The sequence below is a fragment of the Mustela nigripes genome, chromosome 4, assembly GCF_022355385.1.
Source record: "Mustela nigripes isolate SB6536 chromosome 4, MUSNIG.SB6536, whole genome shotgun sequence".
Classification (NCBI taxonomy): domain Eukaryota; kingdom Metazoa; phylum Chordata; class Mammalia; order Carnivora; family Mustelidae; genus Mustela; species Mustela nigripes.
Genome location: NC_081560.1, coordinates 113,061,607 through 113,070,769, shown reverse-complemented (window position 1 = coordinate 113,070,769; position 9,163 = coordinate 113,061,607). Strand labels below are relative to the sequence as shown.

The 9,163-nt window shown below is 38.8% G+C and overlaps 1 pseudogene; it reads left to right on the top strand.

The window, feature by feature from the left end:
• Positions 1-4,199: 4,199 nt before the first annotated feature.
• LOC132016387 (lipase member N-like) overlaps positions 4,200-9,163 on the top strand; it is a 21,932-nt pseudogene continuing 16,968 nt past the window's right edge.

Genomic DNA, 9,163 nt, shown 5'->3' with positions numbered 1-9,163 from the left:
ATGTGTCAGAGGCTGGAGATAATAGGACATTAAACAAGGAAAATGTGGTTCTCATCTTATGACTTATACCGAGGTTAAAAGATGCTAGGGAATTTCAACCCAATGAGGGTAGTAATAAAAATAGCTAACAGTCTTTCCCACTTACTGACTTCTAGGGGATTTACCAAAGGCATGGCCTGAGCCACTTCTCCCTGCCCAAATCTCGGTGATAAAGGGATTAGGCTATTTCAAAGACCACAGAGGCCCAGAAGCCTTGCATACTACCTCGGGCCAATCAGGGGCAAGTCTGGGTCTTAAAAGTTCTCTGAATCTGGATTACAACTCTCATCACTTCCTTGTGTTGTCTCTATAAAGAACAGATAAGGAAGCGCAGGCGAGACCCTCTGGTAAGGGAGGCTCTTGTTTGGTATGGGGGTGCCTGGCCAGGCCAGAATTTCATACTGATTTTAAGAAACAGAGCAAGTAAAACAAAATCTGTGTCACCAGAACTGCATAAAGGGAGCTGCCTAGCCAGCCCCAGGGGCAGGGGTGAAGTGGGTCGGGTCAGACTGGAGCAGGCAGGTCCTCCAGTAGGTGAAACAGGACACCCCAGTTCTGAGTTGAACCCACCCCAGCAGAGAGGAGAGCCAGGTTCAGCAGCTGGGTTGTTATTCCTCTGATGGATCTGTTGACAGGTGTGTTAGGGTGGTTCTCTCACAGCCACAACACATCAGGGTCACAGCCAGGAGTCATACCTTTGACCCCATGCAACCCAATTCCTGTCAGGGAAGCCTTGCCCTGCCCCACTGGAGAATTACCCAACCTTCAACAGAGCCCTGTTCCCTCTGTGGTAAGGAGAACTGGAAAATCTGAGAGGTTGCCATCCTCTGCAATAACACACCTTTCCTCCTTCTTCACCCGAGCTTTCTTATCTGAGGCTGCACATTTTCCCATCTTTGGGTTTCCATCTTCTAGGCTCCTCTTCCAGGCCTGGTGGCATCTGCTATCCCACCCATCAGCATGGCATCAGAGGGATGCATTCTGTTTAGAGAAATGAACCACCAGTTCTCAGCCCTTCCTTCAAGGGTATCATGGGGACCCTTGAACAGTTATAAAGATCATCATTACACACACACACAAAGCAGCAAACCCTTCTCTCTATGACATCGCATGCTCTTTTCAAAACAGACTGATCATGGCCAACATTGAGGAATATAAAGGATTATTGAAACAGTGTGTTGTACCCCTGAAACTAATATAACATTGCAAGGCAGTTAGACTTCAATAATAAAGAAATGATAAAAGAAAATAAATTTTTAAGTGTTTTCTCATGCATGATCACCTCTTCTCTTGACTGAGCAGGAACATGGAACTGCTATGGAAACAATCCTCATGGTCACATTAGACACTGGAAGTTCAGAGCTAACGTCACTATTTATTAGCTGTGTGACCCTAGAAAAGTCATATCTCATGGATTCTAGCTACTTCGTTTTTTTTGTTTGTTTGTTTTTTGTTTTTTGTTTTTTTTTTTTTTAATGAAATGGAGACCCTCATTCCTGCCTCGGCTATATGCAGCCATCATGAAGACTGAAACTGTTTGTGAAGTAAATTTGTAGAGGACAGCACTTCATCACAGACCCTGAACTCTTTCGGTTTGGTTCCTAGTCCACTGTTACCTTTATATAATAGACAAGTTAGTTAATCACCCTAATCCACATTTTTCCTACCTTTAAAATGGAAATATTGTTAAGTGCCTCTATATTGAGTTGTGAGGTAATAAAGCAGAAGAATTTAGCACAATGCCAGTTCCATAGAAAGAGGTGGGTAGATATTATTATTTATAAAGTGCTGGGTACATTATGGTTTCAGATTTCCAGTCATGATCTATATCCCATATGGAAAAATAGAATTCTTGTTTCACATAGGAATTAGGTATACCAAGACGTTAAATGGCACATGTGAAGTCTTATTTAATCACAAGACCTGTTTCCTTGGACATACTTATCTGAGTAACATTACTAGAAGTCATCTCTACTTATTTCTTTGAGATACATAACACTTGTCAACCATGCTGTTTAGTGATTTCTAGATGGTTCTCTCATTGCATTCTCACACTGACCCAGAAGATGGACTCCATGGTTCCTCTATTTTACAGATAAGAAGATGGAATGTTTGAAAAGCTAATAAGTTCCTCAGGCGATGGAGTCATTTTTGCAGGGATAGAGAGGATAAACCCAAAGCTGTCTATAAGTTCAAGAGACAGTACTGAATCACAGTACCATATTGCCAGCATCATAGTATTTGTCAATCAATTATTCCCCATTTATTCACACAGTCAATTAAATCATCCCTGATATTTTGTCTGACACTCTACTCTCCAGTGCTGTAGGGAGAGAAGGGGAAGTGGTACTGAGTGTGGCATGGGGATGAGAATGAATATTCTCATAGTGTCTCTGCTGTGTGACATAATGAACAAGATGCACATTATCTCCCTTAATCCTTTGGATAGTTTATGACCTAGATATTAGTATACCCACTTTACAAATGAAGAAGATTAGTACCAGAAACAATTAACTAAGGTACCCAAGGTCAAATAACAAATAACCAGGTGGTCACTCTAGTTCCCAAAAGCACTTCTGCATGCTTTCAAGGAGTGGAAATAAAATCACGTGTACGTAGAAGCTGATAGCTTGTCATAACAGACACTAAGCCCAAAGTGTTACTGAACCTCAAAGAAAGGAAAGATCACAGAAGGCTGAGAGTAGAGAAGACAGCCCAGAGGAGAAAAGGAATGGCCTGAATCATAAAGGAAGTCTTGGGTGGATATACTGAAAGAGGAAGGGACAGGGAATATAGAGATTAATCTGGTCTCCAAATGAACTTGGGTGGGAGTCCAACAGCCTAATGACTGTGGATGTTTCTCATTATGATTGTACAAAATCAGTCGTCAATAAATAGCTGCTGAATGGCTAGGAGTGTCCTCTCTGTCCTCTAGCACTGGTTTAGGTCCTGTAGGAATTGGAGTACTTTCAAGATATATGATTAATATATTTGGACCAAGACTCCTTTCTCAAGAATTTCTTATCATATATAAAGGAGCTTTAGATACGAGGGGGACGGTATTGAATGGGGAAGTTTGGCTGGCAGGACAACAGAAGGCTTCACAGGGAAGACCCTCTTCAGTGATGACGGCGTATCAGCCTGGCATATGGCGACTCTTGTTCCTAGCAGTGTCCCAGAAGTGATGGCGCTTATGTAAAACTGAGCCACATAACTAAAATTACCATAAAGTGCAAAACATAAATCAATACATGTGTTTATAATTTTCATTGGGAAGTATAGCTGCCAAAAGAACTGTATCATTTTTATGACCAAATTAGTTTATTCTTTCCCTGTAATAAAACACCTAAGTCCTAGTATGTGAATGTTACCTGGTGTCCAAGGGAACAAACACAAAGGAAGTATATGCTTTGGCAAAAATCACCATCTACACATCCTTTAAGAACATTGAGTCCTTCCCACATGTAAATAACAGTCTCATCACTTTATGTCTGTTATTTACATCTATTAGGTTTAATCTTCATAATAATCTCATAAAATGGTAATTTCCTCATCCTTTCTTTCCAGATGAAGGAACTGAATTTTGTAAATATTGGACAACTTTCCCCCACAATATCAGTTCTCTAAAATTTGGGATCTTGACTTTACCAAGTTCTTCATCTTTATGTTATGAGGCTGTGAGTACCTATTACAACCTAACTGGGCATTCAGAACGCAAAGAGCAATAAGGTAGACACTGTTCCTGTCCAAGTGAAACTTATAGACTCATGAGAAAAGCAGATATCTGACAGTTGTTTACTCACATAATTAAATCTTTAATTATAATATTGATACATCTACCAGCAAGAAGGACACTCTCATCTAGGTGGACAGGGAAGGAAGTCTCTGAGCAAACAAAATTTCATCTCAGATCTGTCAAGTGTTCTAGATATTGCAGGCAGGGAACTGGATCAGGTGGCAAAGAGCTAGGCTTGCTGGAGACAATTAAAGAGGCAAGGGGAGCCAGGAGAGAGTGGGGCAAGATGAGCTCCAGAGGGAGGCTGTGGGCTTTCCTAGACAGTCACAGAACTTTGAATGCAAAGCCATTTAAGAGTTTTAATTACAAGAGTGCTCAAAACAGACTCAGATGTGTGATTTAAAGGGATGACAGTAGCTGCAACATGGATAAGGCATTACTAGAAAGTTCTAGCGCTCCAGCTGAAGGTAAGGCTGCTTTGGATACCACAGGTCTACTTGGAACCACAGATCTAGGCATGGACAAATACTTTCACAATTCTACATTAAGGACTCCATCACCTTTTAGGGATAATCAGTGAAACTGTGCTGATACCCCTGGTCTCAAGGTAAAAACCTCTGAAAAAAAGCGAGACTAATCACACATATATATAACTACTGTTTATTCAGCCAACACTCAGAAGGAGTGGATCTAGGAAGCTCTCAATCTTGTAAATGAATTTAAATGATGGCAAAACTATTCTAGTGACTTTTAAAATATTTATTTATTCATTTGAGAGAGAAAGCATGAGCAGGGGAAGGGGCAGAGGGAGAGGCAGACTCCCTGCTGAGCACAGAGCCCAATGTGGGGCTCTCCATCCCAGGACCCTGAGTCAATGACCTGATTCAAAATCAAGAGTGGGGCACTTAACTGACTGAGCCACCCAGTGGAAATATGAAATCCTTTAAAAAAAGAAAAGAAAAGAAAAGAAAACTTTTTAAATAACAGTTTAGCATTTGTTATTGGCATAGAGTCAATGTAACAAGCTCTCTATCTAGATTTACTGAGCTGGAGAAGACTGGTGATCAAGGTTCATTTGATGAAGTATTATAACTAAATATTGGTGAGCAAGATGTTTGGCTGGACAGGAAGACTCAAGGCTCAGCTGGGGAGAGCAGAGGCTGAGTACTTGAGAAAATATGTTCGATGAATCAAAGAGTGAACAGTGCCGTAGGCAGTCATCTAATTCAGGTCAGACATATGACACAAAGCTATGTATCTGGGTAGAGTTCCAGTGAAGAAATAAGGTATCTGGTTGGAGAAAAGTGCAAGCACAAGACTGATAGGACAGTGCTGTCCCCTCCAATACACAGTCACTAGTCTGATGTGGCTCTAATGTTTTTACAATGTGTTAGTCCTAACGGGGATGTGCTGTGAGTGTCACATAGTCACCAGGTTTCAAAGACTTAGTGCAAAAATCATAATAATAAAAGAAAGTCTCTTGTTAATAATATTGATTACATATTGAAATGATAATATTGGGGTTCTATTGGTTTAAAGGAAGTATAATATAAAAATTAATTTCACCAGTTTCCTTATTCTTTAAAAAAATGTGGTTACAAGAAAATTTAAATGATATGTGTAGTTCACATCACGTTTCTATTGGACAATGCTGGCATACAGAAAAGGGTTATCTCCTAAGAAATCTGGTTATTTGTAGAAAAAAACTTGAATGGTTCTACATTGATGAGTTGTGTTTTTTTTAATGTATGGAGAAATTAAGGAAGAGAGGTTGTGGGAAAGATATCTGATTATGCCATAATAGACTTAAGGGTATATTAATAATAACAGAAAAATGACTCTCCAGTAGTAATTTTTTATTGTATTAATATGCAATGTAATCTATGACTAACAGTGGAATTATACCCATTTAGTACAAAATCAAAAACAAGATTGACTTTTCCTATGAGTTTACTCTCTTATTAAATCTACTATATAATGAAGTTAAGAAAAATGTCCTTCAAAGCATACTTAAAAGCAAAGAAATCCAGTAGAATCTATAGAGTAACGAGGTAAAACACCTGATACAAAGTAAATAATAAATAGTTAAGATTTCACTATTTTTATGAATAATAATATTATGCCTCAGTAATTAAGCAATGTTTTCTGGACTTCTGGATTCATCCGTTTATTTATTCACTCACTCAGCAAATACATTAGAGGTTGACAGTGATTAGGAGAGGGATGAAATCAAAGCCATTGGCCCATTTTTCAGGGGTGTTGAGGGGATTTGAAGGTGATTTAACAGCAATGTAACACAGCAGAAAATTCATTCAGAAAAGAAACAGGAGCATGTATCAAAATAGTCAGTGTTATCTTGTTGCTCTTTCCAACGGCCTTTCATTTACCCACAAATTGATGAGATGGTGTCTAAAACTAGACACGACATAGATTCCTGGCCAAGTGTCTTGTGTGTGTGTGTGTCTGTGCATGTCTGTGCATGTTAAAAAAAAAAACAAACAAAAAACAAAACAAAACAAAACAAATTCCCACTTGAACATACCCCCTACAGGAATCAAATACAAAATGAGCTATAGGGAATACCATACATAAATTCTGCACATTAAGTAGGCAGGCAGGCAGGTAAGCAGACTTGGAGGATTAGATGCTATAAATCTCCTCCCAGCAGATGATATGGCTCCTCCTCTTCATTCCCTTGAAGCTTTGACCTTTGCCATGAATGTGGTCCTGATCCAGCCACTCCAGGACGTGGAAGTCATCAAAGGCAAACACCTGCACTTTTGGTAACAACTTCTCTTTAAATGGACGTGATCTTTCCTTTGCACATTTCCGATCAGGATGAGCGTCCATTCAATTAGCTTTTTATGACCTCTTTTCAAAAACCTTTAAAATTTCAGATATTTATGCTAGATCTTTTCATTTGCCTTTTCTCTCTTCCGCCTCTCTATCCTATAGCCATCCAGTGATTGAGGGTGGGTACAGACTACTGGAGCTGACTGGGAGATTCACCAACAGCAGCCAGCATTAAAGAGAGCGTGCTCCATTCTGATAGGTAACTTCAGAAACAGCATTGTTTCTTAGACATGTCATGAGCATGGCCAACTCTGCTTGATGGGTAAAGAAATAAAATAGTTAAATGTAATTTAAGTGCCTTTTCTAAGGCCAAGGTGGGCTAATCAATCATTGTGTGTGTGTGCGCGTGTGCGTGCTTAAAGCTCTGTTTGAATTTTAGGATGCATAATGAATTAGATAAATTATCTGGTGAACAAGCAACAGATTCTGTCTTTCTGTTCATGCAAAGTCTTTTATTCCAGAGGAAAATATGTCTAAAGGGGGTAAGGCTTAATTATTTGTTTTTCTAAAATTCTCATTCCTTTCTATTTTTAACCTTGACTTGCTTTCAAGGGAAAATGATTTCCCCTTTGACACAAAGTTATGTGTTACAAAAAAAAAAAAAAAATCAATCTTGGGGGAGAAAGAAGCAAACAAACAAACAAAAAAAGATAAGATGTAATAGCAAAAGTATTTTGAATTAGAACATCAGAAGGAAAATAATAATCATTGTCACCAATAGATACCAAATTCAAGGATCCATGTTCTATGTTCAAGCACATGTTTTTAGACACCTTGATATTTGAATGAGGATCCATCATTAAAAAAATTGGCTCAGACTGCAATATGATCTTTGGACCAAGGTTTCAGAAACACCACCTTGCTTAAGAATGCTTGGATCAACCAGGAGATCAAAGAAGAACTTAAACAATTCATAGACACCAATGAGAATGAAGACACTTCGGTCCAAAACCTATGGGATACAGCAAAGGTGGTCCTAAGAGGGAAATACATAGCCATCCAAGCCTCCCTCAAAAAAATTGAAAATCCAGAATGTACCAGCTGTCTCTACACCTTAAAGAGCTGGAGAACAAACAACAAATCAAGCCAACACTATATGTAAGAAGGGAAATAATCAAAATTAGAACAGAGGTCAATGGGGTAGAAACCAGAGATACAGTAGAATGTATCAATAAAACTAGAATCTGGTTTTTTGAAAGAATCCATAAGATTGATAAACCATTGGCCACACTAATCCAAAAGAAAAGAGAGAAAGCCCAAATTCATAAAATTATGAATGAAAGGGCGAGATCACAAGTAACACCAAGGAAGTAGAAACAATTATCAGAAGTTATTATCAACAGTTACATGCCAATAAGCTAAGCAACCTAGATGAAATGGATGCATTCCTGGAAAACTATAAACTCCCAAACTTGAATGAGAAGAAATTGACAACCTTAATAGATCAATATCTAGTAACGAGATTGAAGTGGTGATCAAAAACCTCCCAAAAAACAAGACCCCAGGACCTGACGGATTCCCTGGGGAATTCTACCAAACTTTCAAAGAAGAAATAACACCTATTCTCCTGAAGTTGTTTCAAAAAATTGAAGCAGAAGGAAAACTTCCTGACTCTTTCTCTTGACTCTTGCTGGAAAAGCCAGCATTTCCCTGATCCCCAAACCAGGCACGACCCTACCAAAAAGGAGAATTTCAGACCAATATCACTGATGAATATGGATGCTAAGATTCTCAACAAGATCCTAGCAAACAGGATCCAACAGCACATTAAAAAGATTATCCACCATGACCAGGTGGGATTCATCCCTGGGCTATAAGGATGGTTCAACATTCGCAAATCAATCAATGTGATAGAAAAAAATTAATAAGAGAAGAGAGAAGAACCACGTGGTCTTCTCAATTGATGCAGAAAAAGCATTTGACAAAATCCAGCATCCGTTCCTGATTAAAACGCTTCAAAGTATAGGGATAGAGGAAACATTCTTGAACTTCATCAAATCTACCTATGAAATACCCACAGCAAATATCATCCTCAATGGGAAAAAGCTTGTGTCCTTCTCGTTGAAATCAGAAACACGACAAGGAGGCCCACTCTCACCACTCTTGTTCAATATAGTATTAGAAGTCCTAGCAACAGCAATCAGACAACAAAGGGAAATAAAAGGTACCCAAATTGGTAATGAAGAAGTCAAACTCTCTCTATTCGCAGATGACATGATTCTTTATATGGAAAAGAATCCACCCCCAAACTACTAGAACTCCTGCAACGTGGCAGGATACAAAGTCAATATGCAGAAATCAGTGGCTTTCTTATACACTAACAATGAAAGGGAAATTAGAGAATCAATTCCATTTACTATAGCACCAAGAACCATAAGATACTTGGGAATAAATGTAACCAAAGAGGTAAAGGATCTGTAATTGAGGAACTACAGAACACTCATGAAAGAAATTGAAGAAGACACAAAAAGATGGAAGACCATTCCATGCTCTTGGATCGGAAGAATAAACATTGTTAAAATGTCTATACAGCCT